The sequence below is a fragment of the Meleagris gallopavo genome, chromosome 3 (genome assembly GCF_000146605.3).
Source record: "Meleagris gallopavo isolate NT-WF06-2002-E0010 breed Aviagen turkey brand Nicholas breeding stock chromosome 3, Turkey_5.1, whole genome shotgun sequence".
NCBI lineage: Eukaryota > Metazoa > Chordata > Aves > Galliformes > Phasianidae > Meleagris > Meleagris gallopavo.
In genome coordinates this window covers 19,455,395-19,482,897 of record NC_015013.2, presented here as the reverse complement: position 1 = coordinate 19,482,897, position 27,503 = coordinate 19,455,395, and the positions used below count along the sequence as shown (strand labels likewise).

Here is a 27,503-nt window from a genome sequence, read left to right as displayed (position 1 = left end):
AAAAAAAAAGTAACTGGGGCATGTCATCAGTTCAGTTATTTCATTACTAGACTAAGATTGCATCATAGCTGTGTCATATGGGAAACTTCATTGACAAAGGAGTATAAATATGCACAATAGCTCAAAGACTTAAGTAGTAGACAGAAAAAGAAACATGATTTCTATTGTTTTTTTCACTTTTGTTGTTGCAAAGTTGTATTGAAATTCATAAACTTACACTGTGTTTTCTAGCAGTTTTATGGCTCTGGGAGGGTCATAAAAGTAAGTTCAAAAATGGCTAATTACCTGGAGATGAAAGGTAGGTGTACAAAAAAGAATAAGTCAAAAGAAATAAGAAGTTAATTTTAAATTCAGGATGCTAGTGAATCCATTAGAGAAAAAAATCTACACACATTAACATTTAGAAGTCTGCAAGGAAATAATGTGATAGAGGCCAATATGAGAAAACAAACAAATCTAAACTGAAGCTTTTATAAGACAACTCAGTACAGAAGTAATTCAGTGAGTCCCAAAGAGTGTATTTTCATAAAGCTTAAGAACAACTTGTACATTCTGTGTGTAATCAGGAAGAAACAGAAAACCAGTCAGCTGGGAAACTATCACAGAGCTCAAGGAACAGCATGAGCACAAAATGTTCTTTAGGAAAATAAAGATAATAATGACCAGTAAGGACAAATGTTACATCATGGAATAAATAATTTTTGATATCACATTCCTTTTGACCACATCAAAGACTTTTTGCATCTAAGCTACATCATATTGGAATACTTAATGATCACAATTCTCTACTAAATGTCTAAATTAAGCAAATTCTTAACAGAGATAAGACACCAGTTCACTTGGAGAAACCACTCAACAGAAATGACAGAAGAAACAGTCACAAAATTTATCATCATAGGAATTTCAGGGTTAAGCAAAATGTGCATTAAACAAATCAGCATAAAATAAACCAAAAAGATAAAAGCCTATTATAATAATTATCAAATCTCAAAATGAAAGATGAATGACTATCTCCTTAGTTAAGGGTTGGGTGAACATCTTTTTGTATGACAGATCGATGCCTGAGAAGCTATCTGAAAAACATACTATAGTATGAATTTATTATTCCATTCACATTGACTTTGTCAGCTGATTTCCATCTACACTAATAACTGACCCTCAGTCATGACTAAAATACTTTCTTCCAAGTTAGATACATAGTTATTCTCTCCGTCACCTTCCAAGTTGGGGGGAATTAAGAGAAAAAGGGTGAATGGAAGGATAGAGAAATAAGGTTGTGGTACTTTGAAGACTTAAAATTTTTATAGAAAGAGGGTAGGTAGGATGGATGGATTTGCTTCTTTTATCATAGTACGAGATAAAATCTTTTTCATTTTCTTTTTTATATCAGTGTACTGGTTTTAGTCAAATTCTGGCTATGACTAATGAAAGTCTAAGCAGGAGAAATAACCCAACAAGGGTAAAAAATTTCTTCCAAACATCTAACCTAAATTTCCCCTCTTTCAGTTTAAAGCCATTCCCCCTTGATCTTCCTCTATTTGCCTATGAATAACATCAGTCTACCTACTGCTTGTAATTTCCCCTCAAGTACTGGAAGACTGCAATAAGATCTCCCCAAAGTCTTTTCTTCTCCAAGCTAAACAAGCCCAGCTCCCTCAACTTTTCCTCATAGGAGAGGTGTTCCAGCCTTCTGAACATCTTAGTGGCCACCCCACCCTCTGGACCTGCTCCTACAGCTCTGCATCCTTTCTGTACTAGAGACCTCAGACCTGGATGCAGCACTCCAAATGACACCTCACAAGGGCAGAGAAGAGGGGGATAGTCATCTCCCTCTCTCTGCTGGCCAATCTTCTAGTGCAGGGTGGTATTGGGATTCCTGGCTGCAAGAGGACTGTTGGCTCATGTCTGGCTCCTTGTAATTTAGGACCCCCAAGACCTTCTCAACAGGTCTACTCTCAATGAGTTCTTCTCCCAGTCTGTACTCATGTCTGGGATTGCCTCACTCGAAGAGCAACACTCTACACATGGCCTTGTTATACTTCATTAGATTCTTGTGTGCCCAATTTTCAAGCATGTGCAAGACTCTTGGTATGGCATCCCTTCATTCTCAGTTTTGAAAACAAACAAATAAACAACCTAGGATTGTAAACCAAACTCCATTTTCATTGATAACTGTTGACTTCTAAGCACCTGGGAGCTTTGAGTGGTATAAATAATAACAGCATTTAATTTCATTTTACAGAGTTACAGCATATTGAAAGTACTGTAATACAATCTTGGAAAACTACAGTATCAAATTTTTCTTTCATATGATGTGCTTCATCTTCCCTGCCATGCTTAATATGTGGGGTGTTGCAAATATGAAACCTTTCCTAATCATTGGAAACCTTGGCTCAACTGCTTTTTTCAGTCATAAATAATGAGCCAGTTTGCATGCTTAATACAGGAAGAAGACTTTGTACAAGCTGCATAGTTTAATTGAAGCATAAATCATGCAGCTGGTTATAACGTAGAACTATTATAATAATAAATGATTATATTTTCTCTACTTGCTTTGCATGCTTAATATGAAACTAAATTAATGCTCATCTGGTAGCCACTACATACCAGTAGTTATAATTTGCTGCCAAAAAGCTATTAATCTAGCTGCCAGGTGATTCAGAAAGTTGAAGTAGTCATGCTTTTTAGAAATAATTATTAGTGAAAAGCCACAAAAAAATCCCCTGTTCAGTGAATAATTTCAAGTCTGTGGTTAATTATAAACATTCAGGTATTCTGATCATTTCAGCAAAAGATTTGGGCACATAATTCAATTCTTTCTTCCATATGCTTAGGCCTTAATTGTGTTTTAATGACTTGGCAATTCACCAGGGCAACAAGATCAATTACTTGGGATAGATTTTGATTTTAATTTGTCATTCTGATCTAGCAACTACAAGGAAAATATGATTCGAAATAGGCTATCTCTAACACACATTCATGTTTTTACAACAATTCTGATAAATTTTATCTCATTGTGTACTCTGGAAACCACTGATGGATGAAGTTTTCCTGAAGCCTACAAGTAATTTGAACCTCTAAATCGGTGCAGTCATTTTGACTCTTCTTCTAAATACTGATATTATGAACAGAGGAGAACGTTCTACATAGATATAGAATGGGAGCAATTAGTTTTCTATTGCAAGCAAATCAATCCTTGTAGAAAAAAATAGACTTTTTTTTTTAATAAACCTTTTCCGCACTTCCTAATGGCAATAATAGCACAACATAATACTGTGATATACTTTATTGGTTTATGTTGAGCGTTCTGGTAGCACTAGACTGTAGACGAAACCCAAAGAAAGTAAGCCAGGTTGTTCCATACCTATTGCAGTGTAAAACTACACCATATCTTCAAAAGCTAAATATAAAGATAAGATCAAGTAAAACAAAATCGATAGTTAGATATGAACTCAAAGTTTGGAGCAGTTCAGGATTAAAAATTAGTCCCAGGTCTGAGCGTATTGTTTCCCGATTCTTTTTTAGCAAAATCTCAGCAACTTCCACCAGTATAAACACTAGTATCTTGTTTCATTTATAAAATCTATATTCAACTAAACCACAGAATTTTCAGAGCAGATCAGTACACAGTTACTGAACACAAATTTGTCAGCTGTGCTAATGCAAAGAATACAAAGCATTTTATTTTGTTTACCCTAGACTTCAAATCCACATATGTATGAGAGGATAATACTGGAAAACATATTTGTGAAGCTTTATACTATGAAAGTGTTAGACACCAATTGGCTATGAACGCTTTCATGTGTTCAAAAGAACTTGCGGCAGAACAATATTAAAATTGCCCTTGCAGAAGTTTTAACACTAATTTTCTTTCTTTTTTTAATAACTGTGTTGACATGTCTCACAGAAAAAGGGTTTTTTTTTTTTGTAAATGTTTTTAAATTTTTATGTACTGATTCATACCATCTTATTTGTCAGTAAATTTTTATAATTTTATTTCCTACAGAGTAATAGCAAAGAACTTACACTGGGATAATCTGAGACTTTTAATAGAATTTCTTAAAATTAATGACTGCACTCTGTGCAATTTTTCTTCTTGCAAGAGAGCAGAAGAATGAAAGAACAATATGCATATGGCCTGGTCACCATGCTCACTGGAATTAAAAGGAGAATGTGAAATTCTACTGAAATAGTGTCACGAGAAGAAATCCTAAATCTTAATGCTGCTAATACAAAGAAGCATATACTACATTATTTTTGAGGAACTACCATGATGGTGCTTTTCTTAAGATTCAAGCTAGGCTGGATTCCAAAGAAAGAACAATTCAAACTGAAATACCAGGAGTTATTAATTACATCACCTGACCACATCAAATGCCATCTATCTTAATCAGCTTCACAACACTTTGCATTATTTATATTAAAATCCTTCTTACCCAGTGCCAAGATAAATAAACTGAAGGACAGTGGTAGCACCAACTACTTCCCAGCTTTTTCGAAGAAGGTATTTCAGAATTGAATTTTTCTCTTTCAGAGAGAACAATCATCTGTTAAAAATGCTGAAAAATGCTGAAAAATTAAAGATTATCAAATATATGGAGTATGGGAGTTTTCCAAAACATGAACAAGTTGTATGATAAATGCTTCTATCCTTTTTTTTTTTCCTTTTTTCCTATAAAAATATGCAATTATAGAGACAAGAAGTCTCATATTATGAATTCCAACTTTCTCTTTACTTTAACCGAACTTGTTCAAGTCGTATTTCTACTGAGGTGAAGAATATCTGAATTACAAGATGAGGTCTACATGAAACTAAGAGACAGGCAGATAACAATGTTAACAATTTTCCAGAACAATTCTCTATACAGAGTTGTAAATATTGCACCTATATGTTCAAAGAAAATCCTCAAATAATTTGTGTTACAGATAAAAAATTGTCTCCCTACCAAGAGTGGGTCATATATATACCTTAATATCAGAGATCATAAGAACTTTTCAATTTATCCATGCACAGAGTTCATCCCTCATCAATTTTATATTCACAAGGAGTCTGGCAATACTTCTATTACCCAGCGTATTATCTGTTCAACCTGCTTACATACTGTAGATGATCAGACTTCTCTGAATTGACTACTGATTAAGTCTATGAGCTCATCTAGGAAATCCCCTTAGAAAGTCATTCAACATCATGACCTAAAAGTGTTTTAAACAGAACCAAGAAAAGTTCAACACAGTTTGTACTATAGTACCATTCTCAGAGCAGTGTGAAATGTACATATGTATACATTATGACTCATGGGAATTTGTGTTGATTTTCTAACCACTTTGCACTGTGACATTGTGTCAAGTTTATAGTAACAAATTATTTTTTAAAAAGGTCAATCTTGTACTGCAAATTAGATGATTAAGTTATTTTCTCCATAAGTGGTACTACTTAACCAAATTCACTCAGGTAGATTTATATTTACAGTCCCCTGAATTAGGCAATAAAGTGATTTAAATTTTATCAAGAGTCTCTGGAAAACACAAAGTTCTGAAATCAGACTGTTTCCTATTGTGGTTAGAGCCTGCATGTCAACTTTTGGAGTCTCACTTTGGAACCCTGATTTATTCACAGCATTGTATTGTACTCAAATCCACAACTGGTTGGATACAGTGAGAAGAAAAGGTATTTGGAACTTGTCCATCGCCATCACACATCTGAAAGTTTAACTATACTCTGGATCTCATTTTGACAATGCCAACATCAGAAATGAGCTCTTAAAAAGTAACGTGGATAACAAAACCCGAATAGTTAAATGTCATGTAAGAACTGCAAAGAATGAATGGTCTTCCTAGATGCCAAGATAATATAAAGAGAGGCAAAAGCATTGAAAATATTTTTGTAAAATCTAACAGGGGATGTTCTCCCTCTCCTGGGCTGCTGTATTGCTAACTTCATCTGCTCCACATTTATTGTTATTTTGAATATTTGTTCCCATGAGTCCTAGAAAGACGTGGTTTAGATTACTGACTGTGGATGGCAGGCCATCCTGGAGAGGAGAGGAAAAAAAAAATTTGTATTATACTTCAGAGAGAAATGAATCAGTAATATAGGTCAATTAAAAAAAAAAAAGTGCTCATTTTCTTATAAAAATTCATTTTGGTTCTTTTGGAGTGTCTTATATACAATAATGTTAATTAACTAACACTATGAAGCTCTGACAGGACATTTGTCAATTATAAATTTCCACTAGAGAATTAAAATGGAATTCACTGTTACAGTATTAATTATAAAATTCTGTGAGTATATTAAACAGAAGTCCAAATTATCATAGTAATAGAAAAATTGGGAGAATACATTTGTGCCATTTGTTTAAATGTATATATATGTATCAATGCTATAGGAAGAGCTATGTAATTTCAAATCGATTATCTTCTTCAGTTTCAGAGAGATGTCTATAACCAAAACCAACCAAACAATTATCTTCTGTTAGCTAAGCTATGCTTGAAATAGTGCATTGTATCCCACAAGAGTTTGATAACATGGTTAAGAGTATACGAGAGCATTCAGAGAACAATTCACTATTTTAGAAAAGAGCTGCCTCATTGTAAACCCAAATTTTTGTGGATTAAACGCTGCAATAGAGATATCCTTCATTATGGAACTCTGAATTGTTTGTTTCACAGATTTTATTTGGGGATCTAAAATATACCTTTTATTATAACATTTTTAAAAAAATCTTATAATAAAAGCTTGCTTATACAAAAAAAAAAAACAACATAAAAACCGCAGTAAAATTTCAAAGACAAGAAAATATTAGCCACACTTTCTCATAGCGATAGCAAAAAAATATTAGCATATGGAAATGTATTTGTTTTGGGAAAAAAAAAAACCAACAGCCGAGTGAAATCTACAGAGTCACTTTGTATCAAACCAACTGAGACACTTCTTGCAGTTAGGTTGAGATGAACTTAACTTTCATCATGATTCTCAAAGAATATGAAAATGAGCTTTCCTAACCATAGTAACTTCTAATACCAGAATCTGCTTATAAAGTCATTGTAAATGAAACATTTAGGAAAATTAATTTACATGAGACTACACAAGACTTTACAACTTCTAAGAGAGTCTCTGTTTAGTCCTGAAATGTGTGATCTCTGAAATATACTGCCCAGAGAGATTGTGGAGTTTCCTCTAAAGACGGTCAAAACCTGCCTGGACTCTTTCCTTTACAATGTGGTTGCAATCCATTTCCCTTTAGGGGTGGTTGGACTAGAAGACCTCCAGAGTACCAATTCAATCTCTAAAATTGTGATTCTTTGATTAATACAGAGAAAAAAAATCATAATAATACCCTATATTCATTCTGTGGTAATGTGTGAACTCCAATTCTCTGTGTGTGAAACCCCAATTATCTACTTTTTTTTCTCTTAATATACACTCTTATTCATGGGTGCCCAACATTTTGGCTTGCCTGGGCCACACTGGATGAAGAGAAATTGTCTTAGGTGACATACACATAAGCAGCTTGGAAAGTAATGCCTCCTATTTATTTTTTTGGAAACTAAAACAAAAATAAAGAGCAGAGTAACTTCATTTCATAGAGCAAATTCTCAGCTACAAAACACTATTTCTGAACATAGTCATCACCATTTATAGCTGTGCATTTTCACCAGCAATGGTGAAATGGCTTGCATAGCATGCTTCTCAAAACCTCAAAAACAAAGATGACCCGCACTTGCTATTGCAGTGCTGAAATGTACCACCCACCTCTTATGGTGCTCACATCTACTGTTTAGTATCCATAAGTATTCAGGAAACATCATGAATTTCAATTTATACCATGTAGAGGAAATCAAGAACATAGCTTTGCTTCATCCATACTTCCATGTCAGACATCATTTTGTCAGACTGCCACATTTGTCACGCAGCAAGAATATGTAACAGAATATTGGCAGGAAGATTCAACATCTTCTGCCATCCTGCTGACATCTGCCTCTGACATGGGCTAACACAACCAAACAGGATTCATTACCTTTGGAGCAACTCAGGTAACTAATGGTGATTTGTATATCACCTAAGGTCTCAGAATACAGCATGTACAATAGTGGAAGCTCCTCTTACTGTCAGACAGTCATACAGTAACATCTAGATGAACTGCTTCTCCGCAATGAAGTAGAAAGATGTCTGAATCACCTCAGCAATATCCAGTTAGCAATATGGTACTAAGGACGTCCTATGTATCTGATGGAGCATAGAGTAAATGGGAGCATAGAGTAAATGTGTAATTTATAAAGTGTCTGGAATTAAATGTTATTATATTTTGGTATACTAGTATGGCAGTCATTGCACATGTTTCAACTGGTACTAAGTCATTCAATTACAGAATGTCTTTGTGTAATCAATGCTAAACAAAACTACAATAAAGTTACTCTCAAGTGATGAGAAAACACCTCCAAAAGTAATCTGGGGCATTTAACTGTATAATTATTTCATTTTACTATCACTTAATTCTCCTATTTCATATGGAATTAATATTTTTAAATAAAGATAGTTCAGCTCTAAAACATTACCATCTTAGATAATTCAAAAGAACAAACTACAAGTTACACATTCAGTATTAGAAGTGCGCTAATGAAAAGTAAAAACCTAAAGCATAACCTTCGGGTTTTTATCAAGCTATATGGATGAATGTATATGTGCATAATGTAGCATCTTCTCCAGAATAAGAATACAAGAATCACTAGTGTATGAAGCCGCAATCTACAGGGAGTTAATCACAATCATTAATCATTACACCACATTCTATTTTTTTTTTTTGTGTTGTTCTTTCCCAAATTGGAGCGCTGATAAAAATAGACTTCATTTTGTTTACTGTATAAATTAAGTTCAAATCAACATCACACCTTGTTGAGCTGGAAAGAAAAATCAATGAGTATGCTTTGTCTGAAGACTGATTATCTCAAAATTCTGAACATTTATTAATATAAAAGATCTTCTCAACTCAAGGTTGGTGATTCACAGCCAAGAAACAAATACGATACTTATAAACTAAGATTGATGATGAATATCCAGGTCATAACACAAAGATATCCCATTCAGCAAACAAACTTTACCTTCCTATGTTTTCTCACAATAAGAAGCAGAAGGGAAGGAAGAAGAAAAATGAAATACACCTGATTCTCAATAACAGGGATAAACTATCTTTTCAGACAAGTCCAATTGTCCTTGCTCCTGCTTTCCCATTTGGGGAATGACAAAAGAAATAAACAGCATACTATCTGAAAAAGAAATTACAATATCTGAACCATGTCAATCACCTTCCTTCCTTTAACTTATGCAAAACCAAAAATGCAATTTAAATTAAAAAAAGAAATTATGTATCATTCTGAAGTTTAGAAATATTTTTCTCTGTATTAATAAATACTTGCATTTTTACTGCTATTGCTATTGCAGCAAAAATACTGCCAATTTTAAGGAGACGTTTTCATTTAATTTAAACCTTCAAAAGTTTTTGCTTTGGAAAAGGTTTTGTGGTGTGCTTTCTTTTTTAAACCACTGCATAGTGATAAACAACCAATTAGAAATATTTCATATGACAGGAAGACACTTTTGAATACTGTTTGGCTAGCATTTACCTAGAAGTACAACTTTTGTTGTGCTGCTGTTCCCAGGAAATTCATGAACCACAGCTCAGGCCTAAGAATCAGCAACATTCTTGTTTAAGTGAAGAGTAAGCTATTCAAATCCCCTTTATCCACTTTCTTTTCCACTCAGTGCATCACAGGCTTTTCACTCTGCATAATTTCATTTACTGTAAGAGTGACTTCCACCATCATCCTGAAATTACAGTGTAACTTTCTAGTATATCAATTTGCTAAGATTATAATAAGCAGAGCTCTTAAGATAGCAGACAAAGGAGGATTCAAAGTAATCTTCAAGGACAAAATTAAGCATTACTACTTCTTTTTATGACTAGCTAGAAAGAAAAATCTGTGCCATTCAGATGTGTAAAGGAGATCCTGAAGTTTTCAACAGGAGAGAGATTTTCTGAATTATATCTTCAAATACTTATCACTTCTTATCATTTAATAATAATAGAAAAGGTTTATCAGCATTTTAACACTAAACTTCTGGGAAACAGGTGTTATGTGTGATCTTGATGAAGACATTGCAAGACTAATATGACTGTAGTCCTTTTCTCTTTCTTAGGTCTTTCAAAAGAAAAATTTCAAGCAGAAAGAAGATATATGAGATACTTTTTGGAACTAGTTTTTATAAGATTTAAGCCATCATATATTTCAAGGAATATTCAGCCCAATAAGTATCCAAAATCATGCCTTAATTAAGACATTAAACATATTTTGCAACATTTAGGAGTCTAAAAAGAGATGACAATCTTATAAACCTTTTTCATGATTTTTATGTGTACCATAATGTTCTTGTGATCACTTGCTAATTTTGTCTAATACAGGGATAAAATATATTTTATCTTTATTAGAATACCAGAACTGTTCTTCACAGCATCTTTATTTTTGTTAGGTGCTACATGGTGGTCAAGAGTATTTACTGATCATTCACTTACCCTACTATGTTGTATCTATAACATTATTGCTGGTGGTATCAAAGTACGGAACAAGATGATCAGGTCCATAAGACAGAAAACGTGATTTATTACAAGCTCACGAGGGATATCAAATAAAAGAACTCATCTGAGGGTCTCCCATCATTTGTACTCTCCTTTATGTGAGATCTACGTTAAATATGACTAGTTCTAAATTATACATTGTTGAGACATACTGAAACAATATTTTTAATTAATCAAGTTTCGACATTAGTTAATGACATAACAGCGTACAAGCAAGAAATTTCCACAGCACTTGTCACGTCTAGAATATTAGAAACATTACATTCTCTAATAATGTTTCATTTGACTATCAACAGCCATTTTTTGTCCTTTAGTCACTAATCCATGCCAATATTGATTTTGCAGCAGGAGAATTAGCGTCAGTAAAAATTACTAATAAAGCACAAGCAGGTAGTTTTATTCAGTTTTGTGGAGTCACATTTCTAATTTTACCTGTCACTTTCTGCTTCCCTTAACTGAGACAATGAGAGGAAGTAACTACACAAGACCTGCAAGGGAAGGCTGAAAAAGTAGGTGACAAGATACAGATTTAAGCACTCTTTACACCTCCTTCTTTCCATTCTCATTTCCCCATTACCCTGACACCAGAAGAGTCATCTTTTCTTCTGTGTACAAGAAGAACTTATCATGCTCAACTTAGACAAAAATTGTATCTTTAACAAGAAAGGCCAAGATTCAAAAATTCTGAATGGTAGGTATGAGGGAGACAATTCCCTCTGCTACTCTTCTGCATGAATAGCAATCTATTTTTTTCTTCTAATGTTTTTCAATTTCCTTTGTTACTTGTTTAATAACTACCAGAATTTCAGTACCTCATACTTGGCCCTATGAAAAGGGAACTGCCTTAAGAACATTATCCACAGACTTGTCTTTCTGGCAGCACAACTGTACCTGAAAGTTTGAAGAGCTGCAGGAAAACTTAAAAACCTGACTGAATCTACACCCATCTCCAGAAATTCATAATTCGCAATAATAAATGCCTTGATAAAAGGCATCATACTGCTTTTCTTCTACACAACTGCTAACAGGTTTTTCTGCCTATTTCTCTATCACCACCTCCCTGCTGGCCATCCCTCTTCTGGGAGCCCAGGATACTGTTTAGTTTTCCCAGCTGCAAGAGCATACAGCTGGCTCATGTTAAGTTTTTCATCCATCAGGACCCCCAGATTCTTCTCTGCAGGGCTACTCTCAAGGACTGCTCCTTCCAGTCTGTATAAATACCTTGAATTCCTCCAGCCCAAGTGCAAAACCTTCCACTTTGTTGTGTTGAACCTCATTAGGTTCACCTGGGTCCACCTTTCAAGTCTGTTGAGGTCTCTTTGAATGGCACCCCTTCCTTCCACCGTGTAAACCGCAGAACTCAGCTTGGTGTCATCAACGTTAACTTAAACTATGATTCTTGAAAAATATTAAAATATTCAGTCTTTTTTTTTTTTAATTATATAATTAATAATCCATCATTTCCTTTAGGAAGTATCTTAATTATAATTAATAGCAATCAATGTTATGGTTTTGATATCAATGCATTTCCACCTTTAAATTCCAAATGTAACTCAGAGACAATTTTTGTCCAAGGAGTAATGTGGTTGTACAGTGTAACTAATAGCGTTACCATAACCACAACAGTTAGCAATTTCTTCTTTCTGCATAAGAATCACTGTCAGTTTTTAAAAAAATTACAGTCCTCTTTGATATGCAAGCTATCAAAATTTAAAAGCTTACAATAGCAATTTAATAAAAAATGAATGTCTACTCACAATCATGTAAACCAAATAGCATGCTTCATGGATTATATCATATCTTCAGATAGATTAGAATCTAAATGGTGGCCTGCACCAAGTTCAATTTAATGCTGTATCAGAACAACTACAACAGATATAGGAAATTGCAAGCTATTATCTAGTGGCTGCATAGTAGAAGACGCCTTTCTAATTACAAATACAACAAAAAGGTTTTATTTTAAGATTGCATAAAGGCCAGCTAGACAGAAATATTGAGGAAATAAACAACCATGAACTCAACGCTCTTTCTTGCGCCTATGAATTCCTACTGATTCACTAAGAAAGATTTTGGTTGTTTTCTTCAGGGATTTGTTTATGCTTGCAATTCTCTCTTATGAATTGCCACACATATTTCTGACAGGATATAAAAAACTAGGATGCAGTATTATCAAAATATATCACAATTTAGCCAGAACAAGAAAGAAAACATTTTTACCAGAAATCAAAAATACAGTCAAGAATAGGAAGGAATTAAAACATGTGGCAGTCTTATAAAATAAGTAACATGGATGTATGGGAACTACTGAATCATGGCCTGAACCTCTGATTGATCACCTGAGGTGAACAATGAGTCAGCCACGGGAGCACAGGTGAAGGCAATTCACCTATGCTGCAGGAAGGGGTGGAGCCTGGCTCCACCTCTCCTGGACCCATTTAAGAGCTGACTACTGGTAGGGAAGGGTCTCTTCTGTAGATTCACTCTGCTGGTGTTTCATGAGTGAGCCTAGGATAGGGGTAAGTATCCTATCTATTTTTTCTGTTTTGGTGTAATAACTACATAGCCAAGTTCTTTGGTATGCTATAATATCTGAATGTTTATTGATTGTAGATAAGCAGTAGATAAGCAACAGCGCATGCTGACTGTGTTCCAATGGTAACTTTAAAAGAACAGATGGTACAGAGCTCTGTGTGTTTTACCAGCTTTTGGTAGTAATTTTAGTAGTGATTTTGAAAATTATAACTTGAACACATGGCTATTGTATTAAAAAATACCTAACCTAGTTTGGTATTTCAGAAACCTACAGAAAACACTACAACACAGTAATATTCCTACTGTTGTAAGTTAAACACACACCATACAGTAACAGTTTGTTTATCTATTTGTACATTAAAGGACCTTTTGTTAGAAGTTAAACTGAAGAAGTCTTCAGATAGCACAAAGCTCTGAAATAATAATTTTGTCCTTAGAGTAAACAAATCATCTAAAATATACTTCTCTGAAAATATTCCCGATTCTATCTGGAGGAATAATCCTAGAAAGTTATTTGTCTTGAAGTGTACCTGAAGAGAGAAACAGTCTCAAACTGAATTCATCAACAGTAGTCTATGTGAACTGATTGTGCTTTTTGTTACCACCAGTGTCTCAAGAAGTATAGTTTCTTTTCTACATGCTAAATCTACAGAGCAGTTTCTAAATTCACCAAAATATCTGTAGAAATATCTCTAGAAATTGTTTCCTCTCTTACAGTCCTATAAAGAGTCTAGATAACTACTTTTTCATGGATGATCATTTTTCTACAACCTTTGAGAATGTCAGTAGTGCAGAAGAAATATTTTTAGAGGCGAATTGCTGAAGTGTTGCATGTCTTTGTGGTTGACTTAAAGATGAAGAGTAAGGGGAACAGTATTTTCAAGTGTATTTAAGCTCTAGGAGCCTTCAAGAAAAGGTAAACTGATCTTCTACAAAAATTAAGAACTTTTTTCCTGCTATAGTATTCATCATAATCCAGATTTACAGTGGAAATCCCCAGCTGGTCTTTTCTATTTCTAGTCTAACACTTGATAAAGAAGAGTGTAGAATTTGGTGAAGATTTGGAGTGAAAGTTTACATTTCATGTATGTTTTCTATGTTGTTGTTATAAGCATTTTTTGTCTGATTTTTTTTCTAGTTGTCATGTATGACAAAGTACTAGAGCTAACTTGATTTCACTCAGAAAAATTAGTAAGCATGTTTTAAAAAGAAACTCTGGATTTAGCTAGCAACTAAATTTTCGTTTTGGGCACTATATCTAAGAAGGAGGGATGAAAGAAGGTTGCTGTGCATTTTTGAAAATAGTATTTTCACAACAGCTGTCCAAATGGGATCAGAGTCCATTAATTCAGAAGCATCTTTCCTGAGAAATTTTCCTATGCACTTTCTAGTCATTGTATTTATTTGAGTCTGGCTTTCTTGATGTTTGCATTGATCGTGACACTTTTCTGGACCTGTTCTTGTACTGAGAACTGCACATCTGGATGGAGTACTCCAGGTAAGATCTCAACAGTACAGAACACTGGGGTAGAATCCCTCCCTCAATCTGTTGACTGCACTTCTTTTGATACAGCTGAGGATATGGGTTTTTGTTTGCACCGTGTATTTGGATATTCCAGAGTCATGTGAGATGTTAGATTAAGATTTACATTTCTGTATATAAATCTTGTACCATACAAGATACCAACATATTGGACTTGGATTGTGTAGTGCAAGTCATGGCCTGAACAGTGATTAAGCACCTGGAAAAAGACAGGGCCAACCCAGGGGAGCTCAGGTGTATGCAAGGTACCTGAATGATCAGAAGGGGTGGATCCTGCCTCCACTCCTTCCCGGACTTCATTTAAGGATTGGCAGTGGAGGTGAGGGTATTTTGATGGAGATCCCTGCCTACTGGAGACCTTTAAAGGAAAGCAGTTTTTCTTTCTTTGTTTCTGTGCAAGAACATGGCTGCTGCATTTGGCCTTGTTCTCATTTGCTGCAGCCTAGGATTGTGCTACTCCTCTGTTATTGCTTTACTTTCCGTGTTGTACTTTCCATCACCTTATAGCATACAGCATTTCAGCTTGTCAAACATAATGAAATTTTAATTAACTTGTATCTATTGCATATTGGTGAATATATCTATCAGATTCATACAGCTTAAAAATAAATACTTGCTGCGATTATACTGCATTCAATTACAATGTACCTGTTCGGGATACACCATCCCATTTTCCTGCAAAATATAAGAGCTAGGGAAGTTGTTGGTGAGTTTACTGCTTTTTTTTAAAGAAGTACTCATCAACAGAACAACAGTTCTAGCAGGAAAAAAAATAGTGAAGATCAGTTCATTACATATTCTGTCTAGAAGGTTGATTGAAGTTACTTTATTGACCCATGGCTCTGCTCACGTTACTGCATTCTAGTGAACCAAACAATGAGTACACGCTAAATGCAGGTAAGGGGGTTGTTCACAGTGAAGTATTTCTGCTGAAAAAGCATTCTGTTTTTTCACTGTGCAAAGTTGTTTTGATTTCTTTTGTGGGTTCATCTTATTTTTCCAAATTCTTGACCATTGAAACATTGCAGTACTTAAAAACAGAATGTCCATTTGAACATTGGTTGTAGATATCCATATATGAATACAAGTAAATATACCTTTACATATGCATCATATCTGCAATTTCCATTGTAGTTGGGTTTTGGTATATTAAGTACTGTTTTTGGCCTAGATAATATGTAGGGGAAAAAGTTGTTTGTCATGATTGGATGCAATGTAATTTCAGTTTGGGTCAGTGAACCACATATAGTAGTTTCTTCTGTTGTGTTTTTTTTTGTTTTTGAATGAATGTGCTCCAACACTGCATAACAGCCATATTAAACATATTTATGTCATCATCGTAACTTCTAAACAGCAGAAATAGTTTAGTTTTTTTGCTTCAGACTGATGTTTTCAGGATTTTCGAATTCAGTAACACACCAAAAGTTGAATCAATTCTGTTAAATATTTATACATATTTTCACAGTACTTTAAGAGGAATACTATTATATAACTCTGGTTACTAGTACAATCACTTATTCTAGATTCATTCTCCAATTGCTAGAATCATTGATATTCAAAGTAACTGTCAAGTAAGGAGAGTAATATTTTTCAGTAACTCTTAATTTAAATCACTAAATTAAATATGCTTCTCTCCCATCATGAAATATTTGCACCTATATGGTTCTGATATGCCAGGTTTAGTTTTTTGAGTCTCTTGATGGTGATATCAGGTTACTTTAATCTGAACTTGTATGTAATAAGTCCGGCAACTAGGATGACATGTACATGAAGTGCATTTCACAGCTTGAAAATTCTAAACTGTTGTGTGAAACGTTTTGACTAGTATTCCTGGACTTTCAGATTTTTTATGGATTGCATCAACAAGAATCAGGTTTAGAGTCTGCCATCAGAAGTATAATGACTTTAGAAGTATCCTCTTTGTAAGGTAAGGATAAAGATATTAGAAGTATGTTAATTTGAAGGTGCAGGCTAAGAAAAATCTAATTTGACTTCTGTTATAGAAATGGTGAAATTGATTGTGCTAGCAGTTCAACTTGCCTGTCCCATAACCTCAAAAAGAAGGTTTTAATGATTTAATACATCAAAGCTCAAATCTATTTTCAATTTCTGCAGAAATATATTCAAATTAGCATTGGTAGAAATTACAAAATCAGATAAGTCATTTTGCTATTTTAAAACTCACATTTATTTAGATCAGTGCCTCAAAAAATTGCATTCAATCATGATGTTTGTATTTAGAGCTTTTCTTATTGTAATTCTTGTGCAGTTGCAATAGTCGGCTCTTGCAGTATTACCCTGATTCTCTCAAATACTTATTTTAAGTAAATCTGCACTTTCTTATGAAAAATCACTACAAGCCTGTACTGCTCTCAGTAAAGTATCTTGGATCAATTTCTCAAATGTACTCTAAAAGCATTACAAGAGAGCAAGGAATAGCCCTCATATCAGGGAGTATAATGAGCTGCCTGGTCATTGCAGAACAAGGAGATGTGCATGATGCACTGCAAGCAGGGCTGTGGCCGTCAGCCAGGGTAGTGGCAAGTAGGATGGACTGAGAGGTTTTGGTCATATTCAGTAAAGAGCCCAGATTGTCAGTTAAATGTGAAGTGATAAGGAAGGTCTGAAGTCAAACCATGTATTGGTATCAGGTTCAGTTATTGCTGGGCAGGCTGGTGGTGACAAGTCAGGTTTGAGGTCAAGCTAGGAAATCAGCTTGCAGGTCTTAATCTGGATTAGTAGGGTATTGGAGTGCTCATGAGCATGGCTATACAGTAAGTGGAAATGGGCTCAAGGCTCAGGACTGACATCAAATGGGGGTCCTGAGTATAAGGGTAAAGGGTACGAGCAAAAGTTAAAAATGATTATAGAGGCCCCCAAAGGCTACTTAGTGCACTCGCAACCCTGATATGACTTTACTAAGTGATGCTGTCTAAGGGAAATCCTGTGCTTTTGAGAATCTTCTCTTTTGGTTCTTTGGAGTTGATGTTACTAATGTATGGAACTTGTTTCATGTTAGTTTGCATGTACAGCCACAAAAACAAAATTGATAGGAAAAAGAATGAATGCTTTGTGTTTTAGGGAATGGTTTAAGTATTGACTACAGCAAAGGCACGCTATCAATTTAGATCTCATAATACCTAAGTTCAAGATCTATGACAAGATGCCACAGTTGAATAAATTCTTACCTAAAAATAAGAATTGCAAAAGGCACAAGAATCAAGAGAATTGACAGAACTTATTAAATATTTATATAGAATAACTATAGCTTTACTGCCTCAAGCCTCATCTTTAAAAGAAACTTTAAAGAAAAAAAATCCTACTCAAGAAGACTTGTAGTTAAATTTTAGTTTAAAAACAAAAAAAATTGAAGGGGGGAAAAAAGAGTTCAATTTTTCTGCAATTTGGATAGACAGACATAAAATGTTTTTTAATAAACACTTTTTGTGCTACGTGAAAGAAAACATTTTAGAGATGAGAGGAAGGACGAAAAAAAACGTCAGGAAATACATCACTAGTAGCTTTTTAGTCCTGTGCAGGTGAAGAAAATTTTATTTTGAAATAATTATCTTATTCAGAGTATGCTTAAACTGATTGAGTTACCATTCAAGAAAAGGCTGGTTACTTTTTGTTAAAAATGCTAACACTGTAGCATTTTGTAAGATTAATGGCTGGTTTCTAAGTGCAGTCTTATTCAACAGGAATAAAGAACAGTGGCTGAAACTTCGGATACATTTTCAGTACACAAACTGCAATAACTGATGCTGTGTTAGGTAATTTATGGTAAATTAATTTTGTTAACAATTCTTTAGCTCTTCACTTGTCCTTTTAGATATGTGATATTTACACAAATTTTACAGTGTTCTTCTCTGGATGTTACTGTAGGTCTAAGATTTCTACAGATGTGCTGTGAAAGTCAAGGCAACGAAGAGTCAGAAAACAGGAGACGTGACAGTGACATCCCTTGGATTTTTGTAGTCAGTAAGACTGGACTTTAATTTACTGTCTGAAGAAAGTTCAATGGCAGTTCCTGAGAATGTAAAAACATGACAGTTCCAAAGAAAATATTTGGAGGTAGACCAGAATAAGGATTTTCAGTGTGTCATTTATTACCTAGTCTGTACACATCCTCTTATGCCACAGTACTACAAAGTAAGGAAAGATATTTCACCTCAGTGAAAGGTGGCTAACCTGTTTTGAGTGGAAAGTTTGTGGATGTGTTAATCTTGACATCCTGTAATTCCTGACATTAACTTTTTGGGCATACCAGTCTGTATCAGCTACACAAATTTACAGCAGTTCCTCCTGTGGGACCTCTCTGAAGTACTGCCAAAGGCTCGTGGTTATAAAAATGGGAGGATGTTTTCTTCAAGACGTTCATGGTTTTTGCATGGATTTGTACTCTTATGAACAAAGCAAATAAGTAGAAATTTAAATGCCATAAAGTTACTTTACTATCAGACTAAGTATTTATAAATGTATTTTTTGTTGTTCTGTATTGATATTTAATATAAATGGAACTTACACAGTTTTCCTTCTGCCTAGTGGCATTTGATCTAATCTAATTACTTAAGTTATTAAGAAGTTTGACTTGTTCCAGGCATGCTGCGTTTGCTGCACTTTGGCAAGACGCTTGCATTAATAAAAGCCCAGTGAAGCCAGCACAGAAGTTTCTGGAGGCCCTGCAGCCAGTCCCAAACTCGCATTCTTTTTTATCTCCACCATGTTTCCTGGAAGAATAAGACTGCGTAGCTGAATGAGACCAAACATGTAACACTTTAAAACCTGTTAATCTCTGCTTGTAATATTTTGTAGACTTAAGAACAGACAAAAAAATCATTCTTAAGGTAAGCATCCTTTTTCCTCTATTTAGTTGTCAAAAACAGAAAACAGGAAAGAAAAGATGAGCTAGATCTGGGGGATGGCTACAATTCATGCTGGAGAAAAACAAACATACAAACAAACTGAAAATAAAAAATAGGGTGGGGGAATAGTTATCCAGTTGTTCCTCCCAAAAGTACAGGTAACTTACTCTGTCCTTTTAGAATAAGACAGAACTTTGGTCTAGACAAATCTCCCTAATGGTATGAGAATAACTTGTAGTAAATTGTTTTTACCCTTATACCACTTTATGCAATCTTCCTATTCCCATGTATCTTCAAGTTAGTCAGCTCAGATAAACAATAAGCAGTTGTTCAAGTTGTCTTTGTGACATTCAAAGAACACATGGATTCATGCTGGAAAAGAAACATGCCCCTTCCCTGAATATTCTTTCTGACCACCAAAGTAAAATCTGCACAACAAATCCTGCTTGAAGAGGCATACAACAGTAACATGAAGGATTGTTGCTTAATGGACACTGTAGAACTTCCAGGCTTTGCTACAGCTTTGTTAGTGATAAGCAGTGTCATAACTGCAATGGTGGTCACTGATACTTGTTTTACCAGTGGGAGGTAATGAGTACACAGTAATAGCATTGCTGAAATTTTACTAATTATATTCTATACTTCACTACAAGATGGTGTTTGAAAATCATCAAGGAAGTGCTTGATGTACTACAGTGATTAGTATTAATGGGCAAACATCCAAGACTAGATGTCTTACAACACAGAAGCTTACCTGAGAACTGCTTCAAATTTGCAGTGTTTCAAAATAGCTCAGGGATCTTTTAAAAGAGACTGCAAAGTGTTTTCTTTTGATCTCAGGCAAGACAGTAATTTCAAATGCTAGTTTCTCACATGGTGTTGAGAAGGTACTCCCAATTACAAGTTGTTACAAGTGAAAAGACAAATAAGAAAAACACGTTTATATTACTCAATCAAACTCTATAAAATGTACTAGGTACAGGACTTTGCCTGTTTACTTTAGCTTGTGCACAAGCTAAAAAGTTTGTTCTTATCTCCAGAAAGAAATTACAATACTGATTTCAGAAATGTGCCTACTGCTGTTACAAAGAGTCTAGGAACTACTGATGAAACCAAAGAATTATGGAAGAATTAAGCACTACAATATATTCAGTTATTTTATTAGAAATAATAAGTCTGTGTCCCTATGAGAAATGCATTTAATTGTAATATAAATCTAAGATTATAAATGACTTCCTCATTTCTGACATAATTTCCGTATACTGTATAAGCCTGTTTCTCTTTCAGAGAATACAGATGTTGAGAAATAATATTATTTTCTATGTTATTTTTTCTAGTAAAGCAACTAAAAATAAGAACTCTTGTTGTTAGTGACATGTTTGTTTGTTTTTTGTCTCCACTGTTATTTATTGTTAAAATGTTTTGATAATACATTGAAATAACCAGGTAAGAGCTTGGGTTGCACGGGACCTTAAAGATCATCTAGTTCCAACCTTCCCCAGGGGCCCACCCAATCTTGCCCAGAACATCTCCAAGGAAGGGGCATCCAAGCTTCACTGGGCAGTCTGTGCCAGTGCCTCACCCCTGTCTGTGTAAAAGTTTTTCCCTTAACATCTAACCTAGATCTCACCTCTTAACCTAAACCCATTTTCCTTTGTGCCACCACTATTGGACTGTGTAAAATTCAGTTTCCTTCTTGGTCATAAGTTCCCCTCAAGTACCTGCTAACATATTAAATATATAAATGATTCCTTGCATATACTTTAGGAAAGCATGAAACAGAAATATTTGTTTCAAAAAAACCTGAATGCATGCCTGAAGATTTATTTTAAATCAGACTCTAACTGTTCATCAGAAATTAACGATTTATTCATGCTTAACAGAGCATTGCATACTGCTGAAGGTTTAATTAGATGAAATTTGAGTGATTTCTGTTTATCATAATAATACTTCACATTTGTACAACAATTGTCATTCAAAAGTATTTAAGAGTGGTTTGCGTATTGTGTGTGTATATAAGGAATAAATTAACTAACCAGTAAATTAGGCACCTCTGGATTGAAATTCTACAGCAGCTCTGAGGCCATAATCTTTAAGTGAAATTTCATTGATTTCAAGGAAGCAGAGCGTGCAATTGAATTGAACTGCTTTATTGAGAAGACAACAGGCCTCTAGCTGGGGCACCTAACTCCTACCAAGAAGGTGTTCTCTGCTACTTAGTTCTGCTACAGCCTTTCATTCATTTTTCAGGCTTTTTGCTGTACCTGACTTGGCCCTTAAATAAAGTGTAGATAAACAGTACCAGCTCAGCTTTTGTGGCTGTTTGTGTACATACTGTTAATTGCTTTAAGTCCAAGCTAGTCACAGTTAATTACAGTCACCTTCTAGTGATGTAGAAGCATTTTTCCACTGATGGTAAGCTAACCTGGGTGGTACTGTGTTTGCCATGTGCTAATGAGGTAGTTACTGGAGATAACCTGCCTTAAGTCTGAGCTGTTAGTGACATATGCCAGAATAATACTTAATTTACTCAATTTTTTTTATTTTGCTGCATGAACTATGAATGAAGACTGTTTTCTTCAGGTCCTTATTGGTATTTCTAGGTGATACTTAATAGAATGAGTTTCCTTCCTTGTCTGTAACAAAATACTTGGTTTAAGTGTACATATAAGCTGAGAGACAACAAAGATCTGGAGTAGATGAAGAAAGGTCTTGATATTTGTTGTCATATTTAGGTTTGTTGTATATTTATTATCATTGTTTGTAAGTTGTAAGTAAGTGGAGTCATGGCAACAAGGTGGCCAGACCAGGGAATGATCCAACAGCACAGGACTTCTTCCAGTAAGGCAGATAGGAATAAGAAATGTCCACTTGTTCTGGTAGTTTTGAGGAAAACTCTTTTACATGTGTTCTGACACCTGTGTTTCTCCTGCCTTCCCTTATATGGGATGCTGAATTCAAAATCAGACACACTGCTTACAATTTTCTGGAAGAGCTGAGTTGAGATAAGCCAGTGTTTCCAGCCCATTTGCTATATATTACAACAGATGTATTACATCTGTGTTTGACTATTCTTTAATTACTTCTGTCACCCATAACAGTACAAAGGACTAATTACAACCAGTTCCTGGTATGCTACTTTGGTCTCTTGAAATAGAACTGTAGCATAATTAAATTAAAAGCATTTCTAAGGGCAAAAGGATACTAGAATTTGGTCCACAGTAACTTTACTACAGCTGCTCAATTGCACGTGTGCTTGCAGAATCATTCTGTTTGACTTAATGCAAGTAACAATCATTCCAGACCCCTAGTCATACATTCTGTCCTTCTGAAAGCAAATTACATAGGCATTAAACATGTCTATTCTCCATATTTGTGGTTCTTATTGGTACAATATGACAGTACTCACCTGGGCAATATTTTTCATATATTACTGCAGTATTGGTTGTTACTTATACAAGTGTATGTAAGCTCTTTGGATATCAGTAGTAGTGCTTCATGTTCAGTCTGATCAGACTGTTAGCTGTTGACTTAAACTGCAGATATAACTTTGAAATAGGGAGCTCACACTAAACATATTCCTTGCTTCTGTTATCTGGCTACAAGATGAATTCAAAATATAACCATTTAATTGGCAGTGCAGGAATTATTCTCATTCAATTATGTATAAAAAATCAATAAAAAAATCTAAGTTGCTCTGTAACATTGAAGTGATCTACACCCAGAATAAATCAATTCAAATAGGACTTGCTTTGGTAATGAGACTAGTAAACAGCTGTAACTGCTTAATGCAGTTTTCTGTGCAATACCATAGGTGGAAAGAGCCCCCTAATGGCTTTAAGTTATCTAGAAAAGAAATGAAATTTCACTTTCAGCAAGTTAAAGCTGGAAAAGAAAGCAAAATGATTTTCAAGAATGTTAGGTTAGTTTTCTTGAGAAACAGCGATACAACTGAATCAGTTTAAAGTGTTGCAAAAAGCCTGGATTAACAACATGGAAAACTCAAAAGTAAATGTACAGTTTGTAGAATATAAACCTCAATCTTTTTTGGTTTGGGGGTTTTTCAGTTATTTTTGCCTGAAACTGATAACTGACTGAAGAAGATAATTACATTGCAAACCTTCGTTATGGAAATCAATAATGCATTTCATGGACATAAGCTTAGAAGATTAGAAGTCCAAACAAGTGGATATGTTATTAAAAAAAAAGGTAGTATTCCTTTCGCAAAAATAAATACTTCTTAGGAATTTCTTAATTTCCTTTTGAAGTGTAACCTGACTGCAAAAAAGATACTAAACTGGAAAAAAACTTGATCTCAGCCTTATGCCAATTCTGTGATTTCAATTACAAAATAATATCGTATCTTAACATAAAGAGCGTAAGTATGAACAAGGCTTTTATAGAGAAAAGCATGGTGAGTATGGCCCGTTGGAAAGTTTTGAACATATGTAAAGGATTGTTTCTGCAACTTAAACTGCATTAAATATTCCCAGGCAAGATTCACAAGGAACCAAACTGAATTAGGCATCCTGTTACATCCTCCTTAAAAAATTCTGTCTATACTTAACAGATCTAATTCTTTTGATATAGGAGTCTCTTCTCATTGTAATTTTTAGTCAGTTAATTAAAACTGAATGAGTGTTTATCACTATTATTTATGTTGAGATTTTGACACTCGCATTCAACATATGCAGATATCTCTTATTGATGGCATTTCCACAGTATTCATAGCACTGTTAATTGAGTAAAATACCTCTGGACAAAAGCTAATGTGACAGAATATGTCCCAAAAGACTTTTTTTACTACTTGGAAATAATTTAAATGGAAATATTGAAATCATTGCCCAGAATCAATTGTATGGATAAAAAAACAACACAAATGTTATCCACAGAAATTATAAGTTAATAAAACAGCTCAGATTTCTTATTTTATGTAAAACTTTACTTTTGGTTCATCAGTATAGTTTTTATTTCTGCTAATATTTATTTGTCAAAGGTGTTGAAGCTCTCTCTTAAGCCTTACATACTTATGTGATCATATAGGCACCCTTCTCCTTCAAATTATTGTTAGCTCTAAAATGCTATACATGCCCAATGCCCCAGTATTTCTAAATATCAGTTATGAATAAATATTTTGGTAACTAAAAATTTCTCTTCCCATCTGTGATTTTGTGACATCAAGATTTGAATATGGTGCTCTCTAGAAATTTATAGAAATACCTGGAGTCAAGCAAGTGATTTTTCTTTATTTTTGATATATTTGCAATCAGGTAAAACACATCACAATTAGATTCTAATCTAGAAGTAATGAACTAATTTCTTATTTGGATATTATTTATTATTATTTGGAATGGAAAGTTGTGCTTCTGTGACAATCTACCTAAACTCTTAGTTTACTTCACTCGGGAGGAACAATTATGGTAGCTGGTGTATCAAAAATTTGTTTGGATCAATGAACAGAGGGTGCAGACTGATGAGGAAGGTGGTACAGATTATCACCAGCTAAAAGAACTGTATTATTAATGAAGTCATTGTGCTGGATTCTTAGACATTCTCCCATAGCCTGTAAACCTCCAAGTCAACCAGCTTCCTGACTTGTATAACCAAAAACTTGTTAGTTTTCATTTTAATCCATTACCTTCCAAAGAAATAGGAAAACCATATACATCACAGCTGAAGGAAACGATGTGCAGAAAGTTTATGTAGAGCATAGGCAGCTTAGAGACAGTGGTGTCAATGTCACATCAAAATAAGCAATGGGATGTCTGCTTCAAACACACAGTATTGCATCACTGAACATCCTAGAATACATATTTCAGGTCATAAGCCTTGATCTTCACTTTGCAGGCAGAATGTTAGCAATAGCTACAGTATCTATAAAAAGATGGCAGTCTAACGCTGTATTATTTAAGGAAAATCATGTTTGTGCAGCAGAGGTAAGCTTGCAGTCAAACATTCTGCTTCAAACTACTGACAAGCACTGAGAAATCCTCTCACTGAATGTTCTCCCTGCCTGTCTTAACGTGAACAGTAAGGAATTAATAACATGAGAGCTTGTGTGCTGTCACAATTCCAGGCTGTTTAGCATGTGTGGGACAGGTTAAATGAAAACATCACACAAGTAGTTAGAAATTGTCTTTTCTTGCTGCTTTATTCCCATTTACCTGAAGGGTTAAGTATAATAATGCAATTCCCAAACCATGTCTTGTTCCTAATCTGCTTTAGGCGTGTATAATATTAGCTGCATTTCATCCATGAATGAAAAAATCTAAGTGCAATGAACGCGTTCTATACACAAATTCCAAAGCTTGTATTTAACATGCAAAATACAAAAAGAATAAATTCTTTTTTTAGCTGCTCAGAAAAATCAAAGGATGATTTCCTTACCTGGAAGATGAAACTCTCTGTATTATCAGTACTATGTGAACTAAGGGGAAAGGATGAATTTTTTTCTTCCGTAATAAGCTGCTTCTTCAGAGATGCAGAGAATTAAGAGACACAATTATAAGTAAAATTAACTATTCCAAGGTCGAATCTGTTATCAGCTGTACTAGTTAAGAGCTGGTATCCTCTTGCAAATGCTAAAAGGTAGCTCAGCGAGTTGTCCACTTCAAGAGCAAAATACCAGTGTTGTCAGGCACCAGCAGTCACATACTGATGCTACAGTATGTACAGTTTCCCTTGCTTGTGCTCTCTCTCACCCTGACGTTCTCTCAGCTCTGAGTCTGAGCTCCTTCTGCTGCTGTATAATCAATCTAGCCTGTCTGAATCTAATAGGCCTCTATTTAACCAGCCAATCAATAGCACAGATTCCACTGCTGCTCCCCAGGGTCTTTTCCAAGAGTGGTGCAAGCAGTAGGAGTTTGGCCAGCACTTTAACAAAGTATTTATCATTATTTTATTTATCCTTAAGAAAAATTATTTAGGAGAGCTCAGGTTCAAAGCTCGCTCTCTTTTTTTTTTCACGAGAGCTACATAAGTACATACACTATGCTGCATTTTTTTTAATTAGTTCTATGCAGTTTAGAGTATATATATATATATAAATAAAAAAACAGAGAGCTTACCCCAAACAAGAAATTAACTTATAAACTTGCAGAGCAAGCCTCAGCCTTAAGGTTCTGAAAGCTCAAGTAGCAAGTTGAGTGTGAAAATTGAGCATAAATAAGAAACGGGAGAATTGTGATTCACAGACTGCATTAATAACCCCAGTCTCCTGAACTGCCTTCTTTCCTACAGTTTGTTTTATCTCACATGATTTTTTTTATTTTTTAAGTTCTTCTCCGTATGGAAACAACATATGTTAAGATATGTAAAAATTCAGAGACAATATTTACTCATCATCATATTTACACTGTACAGATTCTTCTGCTAAAAGAACAATCAGAACTAACTTGAACATGGAGTTAAAACAAATAGCTACTGTGCTCCACAAGTATACTGTTTTGGACTGCATTATACGCTCCAGGTATGCAAGCAATAAAGACTATCATAGAACAGCTAAAACGAAACTTCATTATGGACACTGTGAGAAGTATTGTTATTGAGGCAGCCTGGCTTTTGGTGGTAGTGGTTTGGTTCATTTTTGTTGTTATAGTTGTTTAGGTGAGTAAAAAAAAAAAACAAAACATATTTTCAACCTGATCATCCTAGTCATTCAAGTTGCAGATGATAATTGCAAACTAACACTATGAAGCAAATATCTGGCATACTCCTGACTCCAGAAGGTCGATGTCTCAAACTAGTAAGGAGTGTCTCAAATCAACATAACCAGCATCACTTTGTGGACAATTTTACATTTGAAAGCATTTCTTTGGAGCTGTTTGCCTTTGAAAGGGAGTGCTCAGGAGTGTTTACTGGCTGAAGACCTGGTCTGTGAACAAGTAACTCCAGCTTGATACAATTGTATCCTGTGAAATCTCCCTGCTTCCC

General features: G+C 34.7%; 1 long non-coding RNA gene across 4 annotated transcripts; it reads left to right on the top strand.

Annotated features, from left to right (window-relative positions):
* Positions 1-13,087: 13,087 nt before the first annotated feature.
* Positions 13,088-19,078, top strand: LOC104910153. 4 transcript variants are annotated; one of them, XR_792840.2, is made up of 4 exons: positions 13,088-13,147; positions 16,549-16,633; positions 18,408-18,479; positions 18,592-19,078. It is a non-coding gene; the product is annotated as an uncharacterized LOC104910153 (long non-coding RNA). The 4 variants fall into 4 exon arrangements; XR_002113069.1 differs by having other exon boundaries at positions 18,408-18,489; XR_002113068.1 differs by having other exon boundaries at positions 18,408-18,489; positions 18,567-19,078.
* Positions 19,079-27,503: the final 8,425 nt, after the last annotated feature.